Consider the following 26,532-nt stretch of genomic DNA (forward strand, 5'->3'; position numbering starts at 1 on the left):
CAATAGCATGGAATGTTTTTCCATTTCTTTGTGTCTTGCTCAATTTCTTTCATGAGCGTTCTATATTTTTCTAAGTACAGATCCTTTGCCTCTTTTGTTATGTTTATCCCTAGGTGATACAAATGTAATGATCTTAAGGGGCACCTGCAACTCCAATGTTTATGGCAGGATTGTCCACAATAGCCAAACTATGGAAAGAGCCAAGATGTCACTGACAGATGAATGGATAAAGATGTGGAGTGTGTATATGTATATATATATACATATACACACAATGGAATACTACTTAGCCATCAAAAAATGAAATCTTACCATTTGCAATGACATGGATGGAACTAGAAGGTATTGTGCTAAGTGAAATAAGTCAATCAGAGAAAAATAATTATCATGTGGTCTCACTCATATGTGGGATTTAACGAACAAAACAGAGAATCATATGGGAAGGAAGGGAAAAATAAAACAATAGAAAATTAGAGAGGGAGAAAAACTAGAAGAGACTCTTAATCATAGGAAACAGAATGTTACTGGCAGGCAGATTGGTGGGGGATGGGGTAACTGGATGATGTACACTAAGGAGGGCATGTGATGTAATGAGCACTGGGTATTATATAAGACTGATGAGTCACTGAACTCTACCTCTGAAACTAATAATATACTATATGTTAATTAATTGAGTTTAAATAAAAAAAAGAAATTCAATACTCTTTCTTGATTTAATAAGAACTCAATAAACTAAGAATAGAAACAAAAAAATGATAATGACCATATGTGAGAATCCCACAGATAACATCATGCTTAATATTGAAAGACTGAAAACATCTCCATTAAGATCAATAAAATCAAAAGAATGCTTGCTTCCACCACTTGTATTCAACATAGTATTGGAAAGACTGGCAAAAGAAACTATGTAAGAAAAAAATAAATAAAAGATATTAAACTGAAAAAGAGATAATACATGAATTCAGTAAAATTGTAGGATATAAAAACAAAACAAACATACGTTTCACTGCTAATTACTAATCATTTACAACCCCAAAAGAGATTAAAAAAGCAATTCTATTTATAATAGTATAAAAATAGTAATAATAAATTTAAGAATAATTTAAGAATATATTTAACCAAAAATACAAAGGACTCATATACTGAAAATTACAAAAAAATGCTGAAAGAAATCTTAAAAGATACACATACTTGGAAGTATATCCTGAGTTCATAAATTTGAAGACTTAATAATATTAAAAACAAAATACTACCCAAAGGAATCTATAGATTAAATGCAATTCCTATCAAATTCTTAAAAGTTATTTTTTCATAGGTAAAACCCAATTTCTGGTCCAAGATGGCACCACAGGAAGATCCTAAGTTTACCTCCTCCAAAGAGCACACCGAATCTACAGCCATATATGGAATAAATTCTTCTGGGGGAAGGAAAAAAAAAAAAAAACACTGAAAACTGGTGAAGCAACCCCTTCATATCAGACAAATAAGAGAGGAAACCATGTTGAAGTAGATAGAAAAGGCTGAGATAAAATCTTGCCATAAACCCCACCCATGGTGTGGTGTGGCAACCCATAATCAGGAGGAAACTGAAAACTGGAAGCTTCTCCCTGAGTAGCAATGGGCTCCTACCTCACATCTGACACACTGACTTTTAAGGCTAGCACCTAGGAAATGAGCCCCACACCATCTGATTTTGAAGAACAATAGGATTAACATCCAGGAGACGGATGGAGCTGTGGCAAACTGAGGAATGACTCAAAGGGCCAATGTGCAGTTTCACTTGCCCCAGGGCTTAAAACAGATGCAGCTCATTGAACAGTATCCAGATTTTATGTAAGAGTCTCATTCTTAATTTTAAAGCATTGTTCTAAGAGACGAGGTCCTGCCAGAATACTCTCCAGGGTGTTGGAGAGTGGTGGGCATCATCTTCCTGCTCTTCCTCTGCCTTGCTAAAGCTAAAGGTGATTTTTTTATTACCCCTTCCTGTGGGTGCCAACTTTGGGCTCCAGCTATCAAGCAACATCTTACATACTCTTCCTTTACCTTCCTAAAGTTGATAAACACATTTTTTCTTTGTATTTCTCTTTTTACTTTTTTTTTCTTTTTTCTTTTTCTTTTGCTTTTCTTTTCTTTTTTTTTTTTTTTTAATTTTTCTAGCAGGTAATACCTTTATATTCCTCTTTGCTTTGCTCAATCCAGAAACAGAGCACCAGTATCTCCCAGAGGAGAGATTCTACACATATCTGGCAACCTAGATTTTATAGCTGCCACCCAGGGGATGCCCCTTGATCACCTAGCTCTTTTGGTCAGGCAATCTTGGGTTCCTGGTTATCATAGAACCCAAGAATCCTGAGTATGATAATAACAATCAAAGAGACAGTTCTTGGTAGGATACATGCTTGGGGTCCTGCACACAAAGCTGACTGAAGCATATTCCCAGGTTTTCTATGAAGGTGGTCTACTTTCTAAAACTAGAGTTTCAAACTTAGGGGCAGGCTTCAGATTTTATACACATCTAGAGGCAAGAGAGGTGCTCTCAGGAAACACAGGCCATGCGGTACCATTTCTGCTGTCCTCTGTCCCACTAGAGTTCAATAATATCGCCAAGAAAGTTCCATACACTCATATGGGACTAATTTTTACAACTTCTGCCCAGGGGTATCTCCAGATTACCTGGTCTAGTGGCCAGCAAGATGTATGTTTGCAGTCCCATGGGACTGTATATTTTTGCATTCTTTAAAAGCTGCTTCCTGAAAGTCTGGCTTCCAGAATCTAGTGAATATTAGCTTGGATCTAAGTGCTGAGATTGTCCTCAAAGTGACAGTTAGTGGTCTTGGCACACTCCCAATTACTGGAAGTTATTTAAAAAAAAAATTGGCTGTTTGAGAAATCACAAAGGTTTGAGAGATAACCAAAAGATAGGGTAAGTTTGAATAATAAGATTCATCTCCTATATAAGGCCAATGCTGTAAGACTGCAAGAGGACACTATTTTATCTAATACATAGAAACCAACAGAGAAAGTCAAACAAAATGAAAAGCAATGAAATATGTTCCAAACAAACAAACAAAAGACAAGATAAACCCTCAGAAAAAAATCTTAATTAAATAGAGATAAGTAATTTGATCTGATAAAAACTTCAAAGTAATGGTCATAAAGATATTCAGTGGATGTGGAAGAAGAATGGATGAACACAGTGAGAACTCCAATAAAGAAGTTACATTTCTTACAAAATGTAAGAAAATACTGAACACAGCCACAGAGCTAAAGAACAAAATAATCCAAATGAAACGGATTTTCAATTGGATTAAATTTCAATTCAAAATGAAATCCATTTTCATCCAAATGAAAAATACACTAGACGGGACAGTTAAGATGAAGCAATAGAAAGGATTAGTGAACTAGAAGATAGATCAGAGGAACTCACATGATCAGAGAAAAAAAGGGGAAAGGAAAAAAAGTAAAGACATCTTAGAGGACAACATCAAGTGAACTAACATTTGCATTATAGGTGTCCCAGAAGGAGAAGAGAGAAAGAAAGAAAGGAACAGAAAACTTATTTGAGGAAATAATGGCTGAAAATTCCCCAAACTGGTGAGGGAACCAGACATGCAGATCCAGAAGGCTAGAGTTCTAAATAATATTAACCCAACTAAATCCACAAGACACATTGTAAATAAAATGGGGAAAGAAAAATACAAAGAGAGAATGCTAAAAGCAGTAAACACCTTGTTACTTCAAGGCAACCCCAATAATAATATTAGCAGGTTTTTTCAACAGAAACTTTGCAGGCCAGAAAGAGGTACTGCAATATGGCCAAAGTGCTAAAAGAAAGAAAAAAAGAGAGAGAGAGGGAGGGAGAGAGAAAGAGAAACAAGAATACTCTATCCGGCAAAGTTTTTCAGAATTGAAAGAGAGATCAAGAGTATTCCAGACAAGTAAAATCTAATGAAGTTCATCACCAATAAACTAACCTTACAAGAAATGTTAAGGGGATTCTTTAAGCTGAAAAGAAAGGGTACTAATTAGTAACAAGAAAACCCATGAAAGTATAAATCTCACTGATGAAGGTAAATATATAGTAAAGGTAGTGGATGAATAACTTTTAGAGTTAGAAAAAAGATAAAAGACAAAAGCAATAAGAGTCATTATAACTACAATAATTAATTAAGGGATACAGAACATAAAGATGTAAATGTGACACCAAAATCCTAAAACATAATGGGGAGGGAGTAAAAATGTAGGACTTCAGAATGCACTCAAACTTAAGTAGTTATTGACTTAAAATAGAGTGTCCTAAATATAAGTTATTATAATATATATATATAAATAAAACATGGTAGCCATCAAGCAAAAACCTATAGTAGACACCCAAAAGATAGTAAGAAAGAAAATTGAGTACTTCTACAGAAACTCATCAAACCACAAAAGAAGAAAGAGAGACGGGAAAGAGGAACTACAAATGGCCAGAACACAATTAACAAAAGAAGAAGTACATAATTATAAATGAGTAAATGATTAATTTAATGTAAATGGACTATGTTCTCCAATCTAAATGGATTAAAAACAAAAGCAGCAACCAAAAGACCTATTGGCATGCTACCTATAAAGAATCACTTCATATATAAGGACATACACAGGCTGAAAGTGAAGAACAGAAGAAAGATATTCCATGTAAACAGAAACCAAAAGAAAACTGGGGGTTGTTACAATTTTGTCAGACTAAATAGAAGACTTTAAAACAAGGACAGTAATGAGGCAAAGAAGGGCACTGTATAATGAATGATATAAGGGTCAATCCATCAAGAGGGTGTAATGCCTTAAAATATGTATGTTCCCAACATAGGACATCTAAATATAGAAAGCAATGTTAACAAATATAAAGAAAAAATAGAAATACTATAATAGTAAGGGAATTTAATATACCATTTATACCAAAAGGTAGATTATCAAGACATAAAATCAATAAGAAAACATCAGCATTAAATGATATGTTAGACTTAAAAAGATACATATAGAACTTCCATCCAAAAGCAATAGAATACACAGTCTTTTCAAGTACACATGGAACATTCTCCAGGACATATGTTAGGTCACAAAACAAGTCTTAACAAATATAAGAAGATGAAATTATATCAAGCTTTCTTTCCAACCACAACTGAATGAAAATAAAAATGAATTACAGAGAACTTCTCTATTCTGGGGAAGGAAATGCATTCAGTTCCGAGAGGCACAGAGAACTCACTTCAGAATCAGCAAAAATAGGTCAACGCCAAGATATATCTTAGTAAAACTTGCAAAATACAAAGATAAAGAGATAACTCTGAAAGCAGCAAGGGACAACAAGTCCTTAACCTACAAGGGTAGGGTCCCAAATTGGGAGCAACCAACTATATAAAACAATAACAAACTTAAGGAAACTCGTTGATAAAAAAAAATACAGTAATAGTAGGGGAATTTAAAATCCCACTTAGAACAATGGACAGATCATCTAAGCAAAAAATCAACAAGGAGATAATTGCTTTGAAGACACTAGACCAGATGGACTTCATAGATATATTCAGAGCATTTCGTTCTAAAGCAGCAGAATACATATTCTTCTTGAGTGCACATGGAACATTCTCCAGAATAGAACATATATTGTGTCACAAAACAGGCCTCAACCAGTAAAAAAAGATTGAGATCATACCATGCGTATTTTCAGACCACAGTGCTATGAAACTTGAAGTCAACCGCAAAATAAAATTTGGAAAGACTAAAAATACATGAAGGTTAAAGAACATCCCACTAAAGAATGAATGGGTAAACCATAAAATTAAAGAAGAGGAAGAACAACAAAAATACATGGAAACAAATGAAAACACAACAGTCCAGAATCTTTGGGACACAGAAAAATCAGTCATAAAGGGGAAGTAATACAGATCTTCCTCAAGAGGCAAGAAAAGTCTCAAATACACACCTAACTTTGTGCCTAAAGGAGCTATAAAAAGAACAGCAAATAAAGTTTAAAACCAGCAGAAGAGAAATAACAAAGCTTAGAGTAGAAATAAATGATACAGAAATGAAAAAAAAAATAGTAAGACCGATTAATGAAACTAGGAGTTGGTTCTTTGAAAGAATTAACAAAATTGATAACCCCCTAGCCAGATCTATCAAAAAGAAAAGAGAATGGACCCAAATAAATAAAATAATGAATGATAGAGAAGAGATCACAACCAACACCACAGAAATACAAACTACTATAAGAGAACATTCTGAACAATGATATGTCAAAAAAATGGGCAACTGGGAGGAAAAGAGTACATTCCTAGAAATATATAAACTACTGAAACTGAAACATCAAGAAATAGAAAACTTGAAATGACCCATTACCAGCATAGAAATTGAATCTGTAATCAAAAATCTCCCAACAAACAAGAGTCCAGGGCCAGATGGCTTTCAGTGGAATTCTACAAAACATTTCAAGAAGAATGAATATCTATCCTTCTGAAGCTGTACCAAAAATTAGAAATGGAAGGAAAACTTTCAAACTTATTTCACAAGGTGAGCATTACCTTGATCCCAAAACCAAAGACTCCATTAAAAAGAATTATCGACCAACATCTCTGAGGAACATGGATGCAAAAATTCTCAACAAGGTACTAGCTAATAGGATCCAATGTACATTAAAAGGATTATTCTTCATGATCAAGTAGGATTTATTCCTGGGCTGCAGGGATGGTTCAATATCGGTAAATCAATCAACGTGATATACCATATAAATCAAAGAAAAGAACCATATGATCCTCTCAATAGATAGAGAAAAAGTATTTGACAAAGTACAGCAACCATCCCTCAACAAAGCAAGGATAGAACGATCATATCTCAATATCATAAAGGTCATGTATGAAAGACCCACAACTAATGTCATCCTCAATGGGGCAAAACTGAGAGATTTTCCCTTAAGTTCAGAAACATGACAGGGATGTCCACTCTCACCACTCTTGTTCAACATAGCACTGAAAGTTTTAACCTCAGCAATCAGACAGCAAAAAGAAATAAAATGCATCCAAATTGGCAAGGAAGAAGTAAAACTTTCATTATTTGTGGATGACATTGTACTGTATGTAGAAAACCCAAAAGACTCCACCAAAAAATCACTAGAACCGATACATAAATTCAGTAAAGTCACAGAATATAAAATTGATATACAGAAATTTGTTGCATTCCTATACACCAAAAATGAAGCAGTAGAAAGAGAAATAAAGGAATCAATCTCATTTACAACGGCATCAAAACCTGTAAGATACCTAGAAATAAATCTAACCAAAAAGGTAAAAGATTTGTATTCTGAAAACTATAGAACACAAATATAAGAAATTTAAAATGACACAAGGAAATGGAAAAACACCCATATTCATGGGTAGGAAGAATAAATCTAACTAAAATATCTATACTACCCAAAGCAATATACACATTCAAATCAATCCCAACCAAAAGAACACAAGTATTTTTCATAAAGCTAGAAAAAACAATCCTAAAATTTGTATGGAACCAGAAGATATCCTGAATAGGCAAAGCAATCTTGAAAAAGAAAAGCAAAGCTGGAGGCATCACAGACCCAGACTTCAAGCTGTATTACAAATCTGTAATCATCAAGACAGTAGGTACTGACACAAACACAGACACGTAGAACAATGGAACAGAATAAAGAACCCTCAACTCTATGGTCAATTAATCTTTGACAAAGCAGGAAAGAATATCTGATGGAAAAGAGTCTCTTTGACAAAAGATGTTGGGAAACCAGACAGTGACATGAAGAAGAATGAAACTGACCACTTTCCTCTACCATAAGCAAAAACAAATTCAAAGTGGATGAAATACCTAAATGTGAGACAGAAACCCACCAAAATCCTAGAGTAAAACACAGGCAGCAACATCTTCGACATTCACTGCAGCAACTTCTTGCTAGACTCATCTTGGGAGACAAGAGAAACAAAAGCAAAAAGGAACTACTGGGACTTCATGAAGATAAAAGCCTTTGCATAGCAAAGGAAACAATCAACAAAACTAAAAGACAACCTATAGAATGCAAGGAGGTATTTTCAAATGACATATCAGATAAAGTGCTAGTATCCAAAATCTATAAAGGACTTATCAAACTCAGCACCTAAAAGAACAAATAATCTAATCAAGAAATGTGCAGAAGTCATGAATAGATATTTCTCCAAAAAATATATCCAAATGGCCAAGAGACACACAAAAAGATGTAAACATCATTCATCATCAGAGAAATACAAATCAAAACTATGATGAAATACTACCTCACACTTGGCAGAATGGCTACAATTAACAACACAGGAAGCAACACATGTTGGTGAGGATGCAGAGGAAGGGGAAACCTCTTACAGTGTTGATGGGAAAGCAAACTGGTGCAGGCACTCTGGAAAATAGTATGGAGGTTCCTCAAAAAGTTAAAATGGAACTGGTCTATGACCCAGCAATTATACTACTATGTATCTACCCAAAGGCTACAAAAATAATTTGAAGGAATTCATTCATCCTGATGTTCACAGCAGCATTATCCACAATAGCCAAATTATGGAAAGTGCCCAAATGCCCATCAACTGATAAACGGATAAAGATGTGTCTATGTATACATATCTGTGTGTGCATATATATGTGTGAATAGATATGTGTGTGTGTGTGTATGGATAAAATGTGTGTATGTATGTAAATACACATACATACACACACATAGATGATGATGATAGATGATAGATAGATAAAGATGTATATATATATAATGGAATATTATTTGGTCTCTGTCTTCTGCATTTGCTTCTGAAAGTAATGGCATTATTAAAAGGTTATATACTATCCAAGGCTTAAGGCTTCAGAAGGCATTTCTGGTCTATGCTGTGCGCATTCTGCTGCTGTGTTTTGGCTACTGTTTCCCTCAAGTCAGCCCTCTGTGTTTCTCCTTTCCTGCAGTGGGGAGTGTTTGTAACTTGGCCAGAATGTGGTGAGTTTGAGCTAGGTGTGCTCTGGTCTGCTTGCTAAAAGAGACCTGATGCTATTTTCACTAGAGCTGAAGCTTACAGCACTCTGTGGTAGCATACATGGTGCCTATGGGGGATTTGTGCTGGTCTTCTTGGGGAGCCTGCTGCTCTGGTTCTCAGGCACACTTGCCTTAGTAATGCAGCAATTACAAGGATAGGGAGGTGAGACTTGGTGTAAACAATTTAGTCTGCCACTGTTGGCACTGTGCTGCTTACTGAAGTTAGTTTATGCTGAAGGGGAGGGGAGAGAAATATCATTAGCCTCCTCACTTGTCCCCAGAGAGGGGAGTTTGTACTTACCATCATCCAGAAGTCCTCAAAGAAAAGCAATCAGTCTCCCTTCATGTGTCCCAGGCATCCCTTTGATCCCTGTCTTTACCCTATCTGGGGCATCTTCCCACTAAGCAGTATAGTGAACCTATGTTTTATCCCAGGCAGACTGGGTGGGTTTTAAAACTTTAATGGCTCTGGCACATACAGATACATGCTGATCCTCTGGGGGACGGTCTAACCATGCTGGGTTTGATGCATGTTTGTCTCAGAAGGGCAGTTGCACCAAGGTGCAGAAGGTTGGAGTTTGGAGTAAAGCACAGCAAAAAGCTGGTGTCCATGTTGGCTACCCTCAGCAGGTGCTCTGTGCATATACTAATGGGCTGGGGAGCAGACTGGTGCCCACTGGCTCTTTGGATCCCAGAGAAGCATGCCACCTCTTCCAGATAAATCCAAGAAGGGGGAACGTGTCTTCCAGTGCTTCCCAGGTGATCCTCAGATCATGCCATCCACTACAAGTTATCTGTCCTCCTTCTCCACAGGAGCATTGCAGTGCCCACTGGGCTCCACACTTGTCATGGTGCAGACCTCTAAAACTCCAGTCTTTGAGCTCTGCTGGTTGTAAAAATTCATGATAATCAGTCCCTCTCATTTTCCCTACCAATGGCTTTCAGGAACTGTTTTTCTTGTGCAATCCCATGTACTCTTCTCTCTCTCTCTTTTTTTCTCTCTTTTCCTCCTCTCTCTGTGATCAAGGCTCCCTCCCCTCCACAGCACCCACAATTACTTTTCCCAAAGCATGTATCCACACCTACCTTCCAAGTTCTTCTCTCCCTCTAGTTGGGCAGTTTTTTCCTGTCAGTACTTAGGCCAAATTCCTGGAGCTCAGAATGATTTGATGTTTATCTAGCCATGTTCAAGGGATGAGGCAAGCCCTAGGGTCCTCCTACTACTCCATCAACTTCTACCCAGTCCCAGTTATTCCTCAATTTAAAAAAATTAAATTAAAAAATGAAAAATCTAATCTAAAATTTTTATGATATTTAAAGCCTCGCCAAATAGCCAAAACAATTTTTGCAAAAGAAAGACAAAGTTGGAGAATTCACACTTCTGTGTAAAACTTACTACAAAGTTAAAATCATCAAAGCAATGTTGTACTGACACATAGACAGATATATAGATCAATGAAACAGAGTAGAGAGCCAGAAAAATAAACCTCTGTGTATATGGTCTGTGTATACTGATTTTTGACAAGGATGTTAAACCACTTAATGAGGAAATAAGAATCCAACAAATGATGCAGGGAAAAGTGTATATACACATTCAAAAAAGTGAAACTGCACACTTTCCTTATAACATACAAAATTAACTTCAAGTGAATCAAATATCTAAATGTAACAGCTAAAACTATGAAACATTTAGAAGAAAACAGGAGAAAATCTTCATAACATTGAATTTTGCAATGATTTCTTGGGTATAACAACAAAAGCACAGTCAACAGAAGAAAAAAACAGATAAATTGGACTTAATGAAAATTAAAAGTTTTTATGCTTCAAAGTCCACTAATAACATAGTGAAAAGACAAATCAATCACAAAAAGAGAGAAAATATTTGCAAAGCATATATCTGATAAGGGATTAATACCCAGAATTTATAGAAACTCATATAACTAAAAAAAATTAAAATGTACAAATGACTTGAATAAACATTTCTCCCAAGAAGATACACGAATGGCTAATAAGCACATGAAAAGATATATAACATCACTAGTCATCAGGGAAATAGAAAACAAAATCACAATGAGATACCATCTCTCTCTCTCTCACACACACACACAATTAAACAGCATATACATGTCATTATATATATATATATATGGTAGCATTAAAGAAATTGGAAAATTTGTACAGTGGTGGTGGGAAAATAAAATGGTAAAACTAATATGGAAAATGGTATGGTGGTTCCTCAAAAAATTAAACATATAATTACCTTATGATTCAGCAATTTTACCTGAAAATATATACTGAAAAGCTGAAAGGAGCTCTAACATATTTTTATATACTTTTGTTCATAGAGGCATTATTTACAATAGCCACAAAGTGGAAACAAACCAAATTTCCATTAACAAAGAAATGGATAAACAAAATGTAGAATGCAATGTATACATACAATGGCTTATTTTTTAGCCCTACAGAGGAATGGAATTCTGATATATGCTACAACATAAATGAACTTTATGCTAATTTTAAAAAGCCAGACATAAAAGGACAACCCATCCCACGTTAGTAAGTTACCAATAATAGTCAATTTATAGAGATAGAAAGTTATTATTTTATAGAGACAGAAGGTATAATTGAACTTACCAGGAACTGAGGAGAGCAGAGAATGGGGAGTTATTATTTAATGGGTACAAAGTTTCATATATAAAACTGGGGCAGGAAAAAATTCTAAAGATGGATAGTTGATGATAGTTGCACAACAGTATGAATATACTTAGTGCCACTGGATTGTATACTTAAAAATAGTTAAAATAACAAATTTTATATTATGTATATCTTGCCACAAAAGGGAAAAAAGAAAACTCAAGTAATTATATATTAACAGACAAGCAGACTTCAACAACAAAAAATTATGAATGACCAAGTGATAACTTACATAAGCATAAAAGGGTCTATTCACCAAGAAAGCACAGCAAATTTAAATGTACATAACACCTAATAACAGATTTGAGATACATGAAGCCAAATCTGACAAAACTAGTCAAAACAAATAAATCAATTGTAGTTAAAAACTTTAACATTTCTTTTTAAGTGATAGGTAGTCAGAAATTCAGCAAATATTTAGAAGCACTGAATAATGCCATCAACTAACTGGATCTAATTGATATTTATAAAAGAATTGTCCAATAACATCCAGACTGTAGAAAAAGATAAGGGTCAAACAGCTCAAGATCTTCAGTAGATATATTGCAAGGGGGAAAAGGGGGACAGAGGATAGATTAAGAAATACTTATGTTAGAGAGGAGGAAAGATGGTAGAAGAGTGAGGGATCCTCATTTCATCTGGTCCCCTGAAATCAAATCATTCTGAACATCTCTGAATTCAACCTGAAATCTAAGAAAAGAATCACAGAAATTATACAAATAGAAAAATGATCACTTTTTGCATGGTAGGAGATGTGGAGACATGAATCTGGGGTGATATATTGGAAGATAAACCATGGGAGGATGGAGCCTCCTTAAGCCAGCTACTGGAAAATGATATAGCAGCAGAAAGCAAAATCAGCACTTTTAGAAATCTGCTCTTGTAAGGGATGTCCCTGCCTGCCAGGTGCTCAGGTGGAGAAGTGGGTCTGAATCCTCCATGGGACAGTGTGGTCTCAAGATCCCTGGGGCCACAGAAAGAATGGAGGTGCCTGAAGCGGCCAAGTTCCCAAGCATTGGAGTGCAAAAGCTGGCTACATCCGTGAGCCTGGGAGTGGGAATCTCAGCTAGGTGTTGCCATAAACCATGAACCATGGCACAATTTGGGAGACCACTCTCTGAGCAGGGGCACCACAAATGGGAGAACTGGGCGAGATCAACTTCTTTTACCTGGGAGGAGTGGCATGGGTGCTCCCATGATCCGGGGATTCCTCCGAAAGCAGGGGCCCAGCAAGTGGCAGAATCACAGTGAGATACCTGGGAGGATTGTTGTGGGTGCACACCATAGGAGTCTTCAGGTTTTGGCACACACAAAAGTGGTTGACTGCTCTTCCTTGAGGGTGCACTAAAGAATGGGGGTCACAATCTTTCAGCTCTTGGGCTAGAGATGGGGGTGCCACCCTTTTTATTTTTTTCATCTTCTAAAGCAACACAGAAAGCCTTCAGGGAACAAAAGCCACGTGGAACAACCTAAAACAGCCTACACTGAGATCAGCCCCCCTGGCAAGAGGCAGTCAACTCTGCCCAGGCAAAGATGCTTGAGAATCAGTGCAACAGGGCCCTCCCCTAGAAGACCAGCAGGAACATTGGGCTAATACCAAGTTATGGATCATACAAAACTGAAAAACTCCTGTGTTGAGCAAAATAGTATATAAAATTCAAAGTTTTATCTCATGATTCCTTACTCTTTCAGTTCAAAATTTTCTTTCTTTTTTTTCCCCCTTTTCAACTGGTTTCTTATTTTATCAACTCTTTTACATCTTTTAATTTTCATTTTTCCATTTACATTTTATAGAAATATCCTTCATTTTTGGCTTCCTTTCACTGTACTCAATTTTATTTTTGTATACATGTAAGTTTTTTTTTTTCCTTACAATTTTGGGACCTAGTGTCTTCTAACAAACAGACCAAAATACACCCAGGATCACCTTGTTTTGTCACCTGGGAGATTCTGTTCTCTTCCCTCCACCCCCTTTTTTTCTTTTTTGATTTCTGATCTCTTTAGGTTTCTATAGTATATATTTTGCTGGGGTCATGGTAGATATTTTTTATTTTATTCTCTCATTCATATGTTCTTTTCTGGACAAAATGACTGGAAGTAGAAATTCACAAGAAAAGAAAGAACCAGAGGTAACACTCTCGGCCATAGATTTAATCCATATGGATATAAGTAACATATTGGACCTAGAATTCAGAATGATAATTATAAAGATATTATCTGGGCTTGAAAAAATCATAAAAGACACTAAAGAATCCCTTAGTGCAGAAAAAAAACCTAAATTCTAATCAGGCCAAAATTAAAAATGCTTTAAGAGAGATGCAATCTAAAATGGACATTCTAATGGCTAAGGTAAATGGGACAGAAGAGAAAGTCAGTAACATAGATGACAAAATGATAGAAAGTAAGGAAGCTGAGGAAAAGAGAGAAAACTACTGGATCATGAGGGGAGGATTCGAGAAACCATTGATACTATAAAGTGAAACAATATTATAATTACTGGGATCCCAGAGGAAAAGGGGGGGGACAGAAGGTATACTTGAGCAAATTATGGCTGAGAACTTCCCTAATTTGGGGAAGGAAACAGGCATTCAAGTCCAAAAGGCACAGAGAATCCTCCTCAAAAATCAATAAAAATAGATTAACACCCTGACATATAATAGTGAAACTTGCAAATGTCAGTGATAAAGGGAAAATCCTGAAAGCAGCTAGAGACATGAACTCCTTAACCTACAGAGATAGGAACATGACACTGACAGCAGACCTATCCACAGGGACCTGGCAGGCCAGAAAGGACTGGCAGGATATATTTAGGGTACTAAATGAAAAAACATACAGCCAAGATATCTTTCAATAGTTACTCTGAATGTGAATGAGCTAAATGCTCCAATCAAAAGACACACGGAATCAGATGGATAAAAAAGCAAGACCCGTCCATACGTTGTCTACAAGAGATTCATTTTAGACCCAAAAACACCACCAGATTGAAAGTAAGGGGGTGGAAAACCATTTATCATGCTAATGGACATTTAGAAAAAGCTGGGGTAGCAATCCTCATATCAAACTAAATTTTAAAACAAAGACTATAATAAGAGGTGAAGAAGGACACTATATCATAATAAAACAGTCTATCCAACAAGAAGATCTAGCAATTGTAAATATTTATGCTCCTAACTTGGGAGCAGCAATAATATAAACCAATTCATAACAAAATTAAGGAAACACATTGATAATAATACAAAAATAGTTGGGGACTTTAACACCCCACTTACAGCAATGGACAGATCATCTAAGCAGAAGATCAACAAGGAAACAAGGGCTTTGAATGACACACTGGACCAGATGGACTTCAGAGATACATGCACAGATTTATGCACAAGAAGATTTGTTATTAAAATAATATAGACTTATATAAAATAATCCATAAGTTCAAAGCAGTTTCAAACAAAACTCCAATAAGATAGTTCGTGTAATTTAATAAGCTGTTTCTAAGATGTATATAAAAGGGTAAATTGTCATAAAGTATGAAAGTATAAAAACACTCTTGAAAGAGAATGAAGTGAGATATTTGTCCTACAACAAGATGAGCCTTTTTATACCATCATGTAGTATAAGTGCAGAAATAGACAAATGACCAAACTGTACAGACAAGAGTCTAAAATTAATCCATGCACAAATTAAAACCTATCCCATTTCAGTGCTATCATGGTCAATCATGGGAAAAGGAGGACATTTTTTAATATTTCTGGGCAGTAGATTATCCATATGGAAAGCAGGAATAAATAGAAGTCTCTGCACCAAATTGTACATGGACACAAATTTCAGGTGGATTACATTTTATGAATAGCAGGGCTTAAAGCATACAGAAAAAAGGTGAGACTATTTTATACAAACTGGGGTGAGTAAAGAATTTCTTAACTAATATCTAACAAGAACAAATTATAAAGGAATAGCTAAATTCAGCTGTATAATTTATAAGATTCAGTTCATTAAAGGTGATATTTAATAGGGTCAAGAACAAGACAAAAAAAACTAGAAGATTTGCTCCACATTAATCAGAAAAAGTGCTACTATTCATGATGTATATATTTAAGGCAATAAGAAAAATGAGTAAGAGGTATAAATTTACAGATAAATAAAAGCCCCAAACAATAACAGAAAAATGCTTACTGTTATGTATAATTATGACAAAGTGAGAATGGTACCATTTTAAACTCACATGAGTAAAACAAAGAAACAAAAAACTATGTCTTTTAAAGTGTCAGTTGTTGAAAGAATATGTAGCAAAGGGGACACTCCTCCACGGCTGATGTGACTGGCAGAACTTTGGAAGATATTTCAGTCACAGTCAGTAAAGTTGAAGATAAATATTCCAACAGACCCAGGAATTATTTAGTCCATTTTGAGTTAATATTTTGTATGGGTCTGGTTTTATTCTTCTACATGTGAATGTCCAATTATCCCAGGATCATTTATGGAAGAGGCTCTCTTCAACATTGATTACTCTTGGCTTCCTTGTAAAATATTAGTTGACCATATATGCTTGGGTTTATTTCTGGGCTTTCTAATTTTTTTCACTAGCCTCTGTTTTTATAACATTTTCATACTGTTTTGATGACTATAGTTTTCCGCTGTTGTTGAATACAATGTTCTGTATATGTCTCTTAAGTACATTTGTTTGATAGTATTGTTCAAGTCAGCTTGAGAACTAATGGACTATATAGCTTTCTGGAGTTGTTTCCAGCCCTTCTGATCAGATGAGACCAGATGATACCCTCCAAAGTACTAAGGCCAAAAGGTAGGAAGGCAGAGCTGATAACCACCAGAACAAAGCCATACTTGGTATGGAGCATACCCATGCTACTTGGATATGCAAATGAAAAATGTTTTTAACTTCCTATTTTTTTAAAGTTAATCTAAGAATCCTACTTTGAGACACATTCTTGTAAAATAGTCATATAAACAAACATTTGAATTCTAGCTTGATCACATATTAGACATGTGATGTGAATTGGTTGCTTAATCTCCCTGTTGCCATTTCTCTATCTGTAAGGTAGGGCTAATGTAATGAGATTTAAAATTTAAGTGAGTCAGCATGTGTAAAGTACCTAAAAATAGTATGCTCCATAGTAAATCACATTCCCCTTTCTCCTCCCTCTAGTTATGAAGATGTTCCTGGCAAATCTGCTTTTAACTCTATCATTTTGAAACACAACATTAACATTGAAGAAGGTGAATATAACATACCATATATATGATGCATGCATATGAGGTGGTTATATTGACCCATTAGTACATGAAATTATCACTAAAATTATTACAGGTAATATGTGTTAACTAAATGAACCATCATATTTTCATTTTAAAGTTAAACAAATATCTAAGAATCTCTACTAAAGTCTACAGGAAGTTTATTTTTCTGATTTTAGAAAACAAATTTAAAATGTTTCTTTCAAATGAAATTTGAATGATTCAAAACAGTCCAATAGAATTCACGTTGAACATTCAAAGAGACTATTTTTATAGCAAACTAAAACTCAAAAATCCTTATGTAGAGAATTTAAACAAAACTTTCTCCCTCATACACAAAATAAAAATTTGTTTTTAATTTACCTACTCTGATGGTTAATTTGATGTGTCAACTTGATTAGAGCTATAGTGCCCAATCTAATACAAATCCAGATGTTCTTGTGAAAATATTATTTAGATATCACTAACATTAAAGTCAGTAGGCTTTGAAAAGCAGATGATCCTCCATAATATGGAAGGGTCTCATTTATTCAGTTAAAATTCTTAAAAGCAAAGATTCCACTTTTCTAAATAAGAAGCAATTCTATAAATAATTCTGCAGTGAATACAGAGATGCAGATATCTCTTCAAGAGAGTAATTTTATTTTTTTCTGATATATTTTCAGAGGTAGAAAGTGGAATCTAAAAAAATTGTGTCTAAATTGAGTGTCTGTGTGTTCTGAGTAGTCAAAAAAAAATCACAGAAACAAAAAACGTTTTTGTTAGAAATGGAAGAAGTGGGTGAAAAAGGTACACGCTTTCAGTTATCAGATGAGTAAGTTTGGGCAATGTGATGTACAGTGTGGTAACCAGAGTTAACAAAACTGTGTTGTATATTTGAAAGTTGCTAATAGAGTAGATTATGAAAATTCTTATCACACAGAAAAATTTTAACTATTCAAGGTAATAGACATGTTAACTAAACTTACTGTAGTAACCAAAAGTCAATCATATCTTAATAAAACTGGAAAGAAGAAAAAGAAGAGCAGGAGGGTGAAGAGAAATAATTCTGCCTCAAAACTGCAATACGGAAACCTCAGCTGAGTGTCCAGCCTGCAAATTTTTAGGGGTCAAGACTGAAGCGTCAACAAACCCAAATCTCCAAACTGCCAGCCTGCTCTACAGATTTTTAACTTACCAGCCTCCATATCACATGAGTCAACAAGATATATTATATATAATTTTAAAATGTAATAATTTATATAAAATATAAAATAATTAATTATATATTTATATTATATATTTAATTATATAATATAGAATTATAATATATAATAACCTATATATATGAGTGATATGTGATATACATATATATCCTATTTTTTCTGTTTCTTCAGAGAATATTGTCTAATACATATACTGATTCATAATAAAAACAAAAGTTTGAAAGTTAAAGCTGGCTTTGACTGAATAATTTTGAACAGAGTCTAACTTTGTGTGATTAATATAATTTTTTATGAATAATGTGGAAATTCTCACAAATTGATACCACAGGGTACTGATTTTTAATGTACCCTAATACAATTTTTAAAGAAACAGTACCAAAAAAGCCATCCATATAATTTACATTTTTTTCTTTGATGGTTTTATCTTCCATAAGTAGCCACCAAGTTCAGAATATTACATTTATCTTTCTTAAATATATTTTATTGGATATAATTTCTTCAGTGATATGTACCATGGGTTTTCTGTGGCTAGTAGTCTCCCATTAGCATTTGATTACACTCGCAAGATAGTGTTAAGACCTTTCAGATAAATAATGTCCCTCAGTGATTACAATTTTGCCTACTGTTTTTAATAAAATCATTGCTAATCTATGAAACCATAACATAAACCCCCCAAACCCTGTTTTTTTCAGTATACATGTAAATGATATTCCTATTTCATGGTGTTTGTTGGATAAAAATTCTAAATAGCTATCCTCAAACCCTGCAAAAATGAACTATTGCAGTTATCATAAAAGTTTTCAGCTGCTGGGGTCCCTTGGTGGTTAAGCATCTGCCTGTGGCTCAGCCCCTTATCTCAGGGTCCTGGGATCAAGCCTGGGTCAGGCTCCCTGCTCAGCAAGGAGTCTGCTTCTCCCTCTCCCGCTCTAGTCTCCCTCTCCCCTCTTCTCCTCTCTCCCCCTCTTTCTTCCCCTCCCCCCTCTCACTCTCCTGATGGTGTTCTCTCTCAAAATAAATAATTAAACTCTTAAATAAACAAATTTCCAACTGTTCATAGATTGACAGAAAGATACATAATGGGTTTATTTCCCCTAAATCTGCTGAATATTATCAGAGGAAATGATAAAATAACTTTTTACATTTGTAAGTGTTAAGATAATAATTTAAAAGGTGTTAAAATTATAAACCACTTCTGAATAATGAAACTTCCAGGGATACCAAATTTTATATGTGACCTCAACCATTTTTATGCCATTCTAAAGTTAAAGTAAGTTACATCTATTTTAAAATATCAGTAGATAGAGTCTGATTTAAATTAACTCTATATCTTACTCATGTTAATAGTCTAAGTAGGTTAGTTGGGACATAATAACTCTTTTATTGCTAGTTTTAAATTAGAAGTTTTGACTGTTTGTGTAATTCAAGTAAGAATAACTATTGCCATCTCGGTGATGAAATTCCAGTATCACATTATGGGTGTTTTTGAGTTTCTAAGCTTAGTGATCACGTTTCTGATATCTCTTCTTTTTCCTCCACTGCTAATGTCTTTCCTTATCAGTCATTTTAATTAATTAATTAACTATTAACAGATTTATTAAGATATCTTTGACAAAGCCCTCACATCTTGGCTGAATGACTGAAATATATTCTTTCCAAATTACTGACCTTCAGATTTTCCCTCTCCAATCCATCTTTTACCCTCTAGCAAAGTTCTTTGTTTTTCCCCAACCTCAGAACATAGCATCTGTTTCCTGATCAACTTTTCTCAAATTCTGTCACCTACAGGATGAATTCCTAACTCAGTGTTGTATACCCGGCTCTTCATAATCTTTTCCCTGCCTTCTTTCATAAACATTTTCTTATTGCATCTGAGACACTTTCTTATCCATGATTATGGATGTATCATTTCTCAAATATGGCAAACTTTCTCATACCTTTGTGCCTTTGCATGTGATATTCCCTTTCTCCCCACCAAATCATTTACCTTCTATGCTGAAAAATACTGTTCATATTTAAAAATCAAGCTGTCCTTGACACACATCTTCTGAACAATTTATCTTCTGTGTGCCCAGAGCATCTCTATCACTGTGAAAGCACTTACTAAAGTATACTGTAATTAATATGTACACAGCTCTTTTTTTTTTCCATGAGATAGTACTTTGCTGATGAGCAGGAATCATATTATTCCTCTTTGCATCTCATCCTCAACACTGACCACAAGAGTGTCAGTACACAATAGGAGCTCAACACCTACCATATACAAATCAGTGATATTTTCAGAGATTACTTTCTCTCAATTAAGTCAAAAGTTGCCTTAAGAAATAATTTTTTAAAAGAAAATATATTCAAAAGTTGCCTTAAGCAAATAATTTCTTAAAAGAAAATATATTCTTTAAAAATAAAAATTTTTAAAAGAAAATATGAATGCTTTAAATTCCAAAGCTAGCCACAATAAGACCCAATGTGTTCTTAACAGGCCAAACTTTCACTGCATTATGGATGAACTGGCCTCCTCTTAGAGGACTCCCTCAAGAGTATTTGAAAGGCATCTCCCTTTCTCAACTTATTATTTATAATGGTGGCCCAATATGTGATGTAATTTATCATTTTCTAATTATTGCATGGAAACTTGCTTTTTTTCTTCTTCCAAACAAGCTTAGATGATCACTCAGGAATGAGCTATACTCTCTAATTGTTTGGGAAACCCTGCCCCATAATCACATCACATTACACCTAAAATAAGCCCAACATGGAGGTCTTGCCAAATAATATTGGATAGATTGGGTACTAAGTGAATGAACATTTCTTCCAAAAAAAAAAAAAAAAAAAAACCCACTTTAAGAAATGCTGAACAAAAGATTTTTTCCCTGAACCACTGTTATTGTTCTCCTTGAACACGTCTATAAAGTTAAAAGAAAGTAGAGGACTCTGAATTCTAATTCTATGCTTCCTGAACTTGCTCATTTCCTAGTTGATAAAGTCTATTTGTAGGGAGTACATACAATTTATAGAATGGAATTTTCTGTTGCATAAACTGATAAACTATGATTGCAATAGAAAAGTCTCACAGCTAAAATGAAATTTATGATAAATACAAAGGGTTTCATGAGGATTGAGAATTCTTGGATACCTTTCCATGAACCTAGTAACAGACTTCACTGATAGCACACACAAAACATTTCTTTTTTTTTTTTTTTTTTTTTTTTTATAAAATCACCATTTCTTTCTCTTTTCCATTTTAGCCAGAGAGTCTTTAAGGAAAAAAAAAAAAAAAACTTGGAAAACTATCTTCATGCTGATTTTGTCTTTTATGCTTATCATAATTTTTTATCTTAATGAAAGATTATATGTATTTCCTCCCAAATAAGAGTAAAAACAACACAGACAATATGCAAATCTGCTTTTATTAGTGTAGATTTTTTTTAATAAAGCTTCCTGGTTGCATAATGTATATCAATGTGGCTCCTTAATTTGATGTGCATAATGAACTGGATGTCTGAGAGAATTAAAGGAAAACCTAAATAATTATCTCAGCTCTGCTTCATACTTTTACTGTATAACCTTGAGCAGATCATTTGACATCTCTGTGTCTTTTCTTTTCATAGCAAGAGATAATGGTCCTCTACTACATTATTTACAGAAGTATTATATGAATATAGTAGTCCAATATAAGGAGATAACATGTAAACTTTCTTATAAAATGTGAAATTAATGAATGTAAATTATTACCTAGACATCTCAACATCCTAACTTTAACCAATTTTTAGATATAAAAGAAATAACTTTTCATGGCTTTTTCTTAAATGTGAGTGTTTCAAACTTAATTGATGTGTTGAGGATTGGTTTACATTTTGAAAGGCTTGTAAGGAGGTCACAAATGTTGGGTCAATTAGAAGACAAAAATATTTTGTCTTCTCCTACCAGACTTGTCCAGTGCCAGCAAAGTCAAGTCAAAACACTACTCCCTGAGGGAGCAATTTCTCAATAATCATCATCAGTGAATATTTATGAGGGCTACCTATGACATCAGTGTCACAGCTGGCATCCTTTGGGTGGTTTGTTAAACTGTGACTCATTTGGCATAGGCAGGTGGTTGTTTCTGATAATGTCTTTATTAAAAAAAAAAAAACAGGTTTGTGAACTTGGTTTGTTACATTTACATTCTCATAATCATCAAATGCTTGTTTTCCCACAGGCAGTTGTCACATTCCCTGAAGCAGAGGTGTTCCTATTGACTACTGAGCCAATGGGAGACCACGAACTGTTGAAAGGAGTTAATTATATGCAAAATTGTGTATACATGTGTGTCTGGATACATTTCAAGAGCAAAGAGCTCATGACTAACATCAAGTTTTCTAGGGAACCTGTATCTTCTGTGTTGATAGTTCTGTGAGAATACATCCTTGTCGTGGCTGGCATGACAAATCGACCAGGAGCGTGAGGGTAAGAGGATAAAGAAAAGAACTTGAGAAGCAGAGAGATGGGGGCAGGAGGAGCATTGAGGAGGATGTCCAACAGTGCTAAGTTTATTCAAAGCATTAAGGCCATATATATAGTGATATTACAATAGGAGAAGCAATACATCTGTGTCTAGTTAAACAACCACAAGTTCCCATAATGTTTCACAATTGACTATAAGCAGACCTTGTGACGCCAAATGGCTGATGCCAGTACAATTGTTCTGTATTGATACAGCAAACCTGAAAGTAATTTATGGGCTGTACTAGGGCAGCAAGGACAAGCCAGGAACTTATGACCCCAACCAAATTGTTCTCATTTGTTTAGCAAGCGTATGGGAAGTCACATAGGGGAGCGCACAACACATAGCACAGACCCTTTCTCAGTGCTACTCAACTTTTCCCGCCCTAAACCTTTTGTTAGGTTATTAGGACTTTAAAGGAGGCACAAGTCAGGGCCTGGTTTGGTCCTCGTCTCAAGCCTTATTGCAGCCTCCCACACATCCTCATTCTACAGAAGGGTGTTATGAGGGTCCCCAGTATGTGTGATAGAATGCATCCCATAAGAGGCATTCTGTTTGTCAGGTTAGTATGAGACACTCTGTTCACAGACTTTTCTCAGAAGAGACACCAATTTTTATTACTTTTGAATTATCATTTACCATTTTCCTTATAACATTTGTTTTAACATTTTTTTTTAAAGTCTAAATTGTGTTATGTTTAGAAAATCTGTCAGATAGTTAGCTGGGTGACTCATGTCGAACACATAATTACTTCCACAGACATATTCTTGTTTATATAAAAGCAATTAGGATCGCCCTTCTTATTAGATTATCAACTCTACTCAGGAATTTAACGTTCAACATGTTTTTCTAAAAACCTTAATGTTACATTACATTTCATAATATAGAAATAAATATTTTATAGGGTTTTTTTTACTGATTATAAAATAATCTTAAATAGTAGTTCTAAATAGTCAAAAGATGAAACTCACTAGTATTTTGTGTTGTAGGCCTTAATCCAAAGACCTAGTAAATAAATCCATAATTCCTAATAGATGGTCAATGCTCCACAGATGTTGTAGTGGGGAAATACTTTCTTTCAAATTATTTATCCAAATTAAGTCTGTGACTTCTGCCTTTCCACTGGAATAAAATAAATGATTGGTAAATTGCCTTGTGACTGTATGACCAAAAATGCTTTTTAAATATCATATTAATGGTCATTTGTAAATTACAGTCTGTGCCTATTTCAATGTGTTTACTTTATAAGTAGTCATTAGTAATAGCCGTTACTTGAGTGAAAATATGAGTATAGCCAACTTGGTCTTTGTGATGTTTAAGAACATTTTAATGAATACTAAGAAAGCAGTTATGAGAGGCTGGAAGATGAGTTGAGACAGTTGATCTAGTCTGTCTTGTCTAATTTTAGGATTTATGTCAATTTTCAATCACATGAATGGTATTTTGCAGCATTCAGGCGAATTCTGAATTAGGAAGTTCTTCATGAAGTCTGTGGGTCAGGGTCAGGACCTATAAAAATATGCTACAAGGGATCCTGACATCATGACACACCTAACTCTATTTTAGGTTTTGCAGATCATAATGAAGATCAAAAAATAGCATTCCCTAAAGAAACTAATATTATAAATGACAAAGTGATAAAAATATTTTGTGGTCAAGTTAATGCTTAAGAAGAGGATTGAGGGGTGCCTGGGTGGCTCAGTGGGTTAAAGATTGCCTTCGGCTCGGGTCATGATCCCAGGGTCCTGGGATCGAGCCCCACCTCTGGTTCTCTGCTCAGCAGGGAAACTGCCTCCCCCTCTTTCTCTGCCTGCCTCTCTGCCTACTTGTGATCTCTGTCAAATAAATAAATAAAATCTTTAAAAAAAAAAAAGAAGATTCAGTATTTAGAATTCAGGTAAGCTATATGGGATACTCAGGTTAAAGGGCAGAGATCTGAAACCACCGCATACTTTCAGTACTTTTTCTGATCATTCAGATAAAGAACTCTCACAGATTTATTTTATTTGTTAATTAGAAAAGAACAATTTGGTGGTAACTTACATTTGGTTTCATCTTGAAAATTTTTTAATAGTAAAGCTGGGATCTTTCACATTTCCGTTATTTGATTTGGATGAATAGTGTGATACATGTATTATTTAATCATGATAGTAGACATAGAAGAACATAATCATAGAATTAAACCAGGATTTTTGGGCCTATGATCCTGAGAAATACTGTAGTTAACTCTGGATCCTTTTCCAAATAAGTGATATATTTGTATCAAGTCCAAAAGAATCTTGTGTGTGTTTGTCTGTGTTTGTCTGTGTCTGTGTCTGTGTTTGTGTTTACTGGAGTCCTCTATGAAAAAAATTTTTAAGTAGAAGTCTTTGTCAATCTACTTTTTTCACCTTATATTTTCTGATAAAATACCTAACACTGTCAAGGGATGTTTATTCTTATGGTACTGGGGAAGACAGGATAAAATTGTGAAAAATTTTCAATGGATTGATGGTGTTTAGTCTCTTTTTTTTAAAGATTTTATTTATTTATTTGACAGAGAGAGAAATCACAAGTAGGCAGAGAGACAGGCAGAGAGAGAGGGGGAAGCAGGCTCCCCACTGAGGGGAGAGCCCAATGCAGGGCTCAATCCCAGGACCCTGAGATCATGACCTGAGCTGAAGCCAGTGGCTTTAACCCACTGAGCCACCCATGTGCCCCAGTGTTTAATCTCTTATCCAGACTATTCTACTGACTTCTCATTTACCACACTCTAAATGGTATTTGTCATCTTTCCAGATGACATGATTCAAACATGTAAGCTTGGCAAAATGATAATACCTAAACAAAAAGAAGAAAACCATTAAGAGACAATTAATTTAAGATAGAAAAGATTAATGTCATTTAAAGTATGTTAAATTTGTCTGATCTAAGATGACAATATTGGAAGATCCTGAACTCACCTCCTCCACAGATTTACCAAACCTATATCCATTCATAGAACAATTGTTTCTGAAGAACTGAGAATATCTGTTCACAATAAAAACTCTCATCAAAGTGGGCTTAGAAGAAACACACCTCAACATAATAAAGGTCATATATGACAAACCCACAGCTAACATCATAGTTAATGGTGAAAAGCTGAAAGAATTCCTTTAAAATCAGGAACAAGACAAGAATGTAAATCCTCATCACTTCTATTCATCATACCACTGGAAGTCCTAGCTATAGCAATCAGACAAGAAAATTAAAGACAACCATATTGCTAAGGAAGAAGTTAAACTATCACTATTTGAAGATGACATAAGATCTTAAAGGCTCCACCAAAAAACTATTAGAATACATGAATTCAGCAAATTTATAGGATACAAAATTAATTCACATAAGTTGTGTTTCTATACACTGATTTAAAAAATAGCAGAAAAAGAAATTAAGGAAACAATTCCACTTAAAATTGCACCAAGAAAAATAAAATACTTAGGCATAAGCTTAACTAAGGAGGTGAAAGGTTTATTCTCCAAAAACTATAAAACACTGTTGAAAGAAACTAAAGATCACATAAGCAAAGAGAAAGCTATTCCATGCTTATGATTGGAAGAGTATTTTTAAATATTCATACTACTCACATTAACATACATGTTTAATGTAATCCTATCAAAATACCAATAACATTTTTCATAGACTCATAATAAGTAATTCCAAAATTCATATGGAATCACAATAGACCCTGAATAGACAAAACAATCTTGAAAAAGAAGACTAAAGTTGGATTACAATACATACTACAAAGCTGTAGTAATCAAAACATTATGGTACTAGTACAAAAACAGACACATAGCTCAATAGAACAGAATAAAGGGCCCATAAATAAATATGGCCAATTAATT

The sequence above is a fragment of the Lontra canadensis genome, unplaced genomic scaffold (genome assembly GCF_010015895.1).
Source record: "Lontra canadensis isolate GAN:19392208 unplaced genomic scaffold, GSC_riverotter_1.0 scaffold57, whole genome shotgun sequence".
Classification (NCBI taxonomy): Eukaryota; Metazoa; Chordata; class Mammalia; order Carnivora; family Mustelidae; genus Lontra; species Lontra canadensis.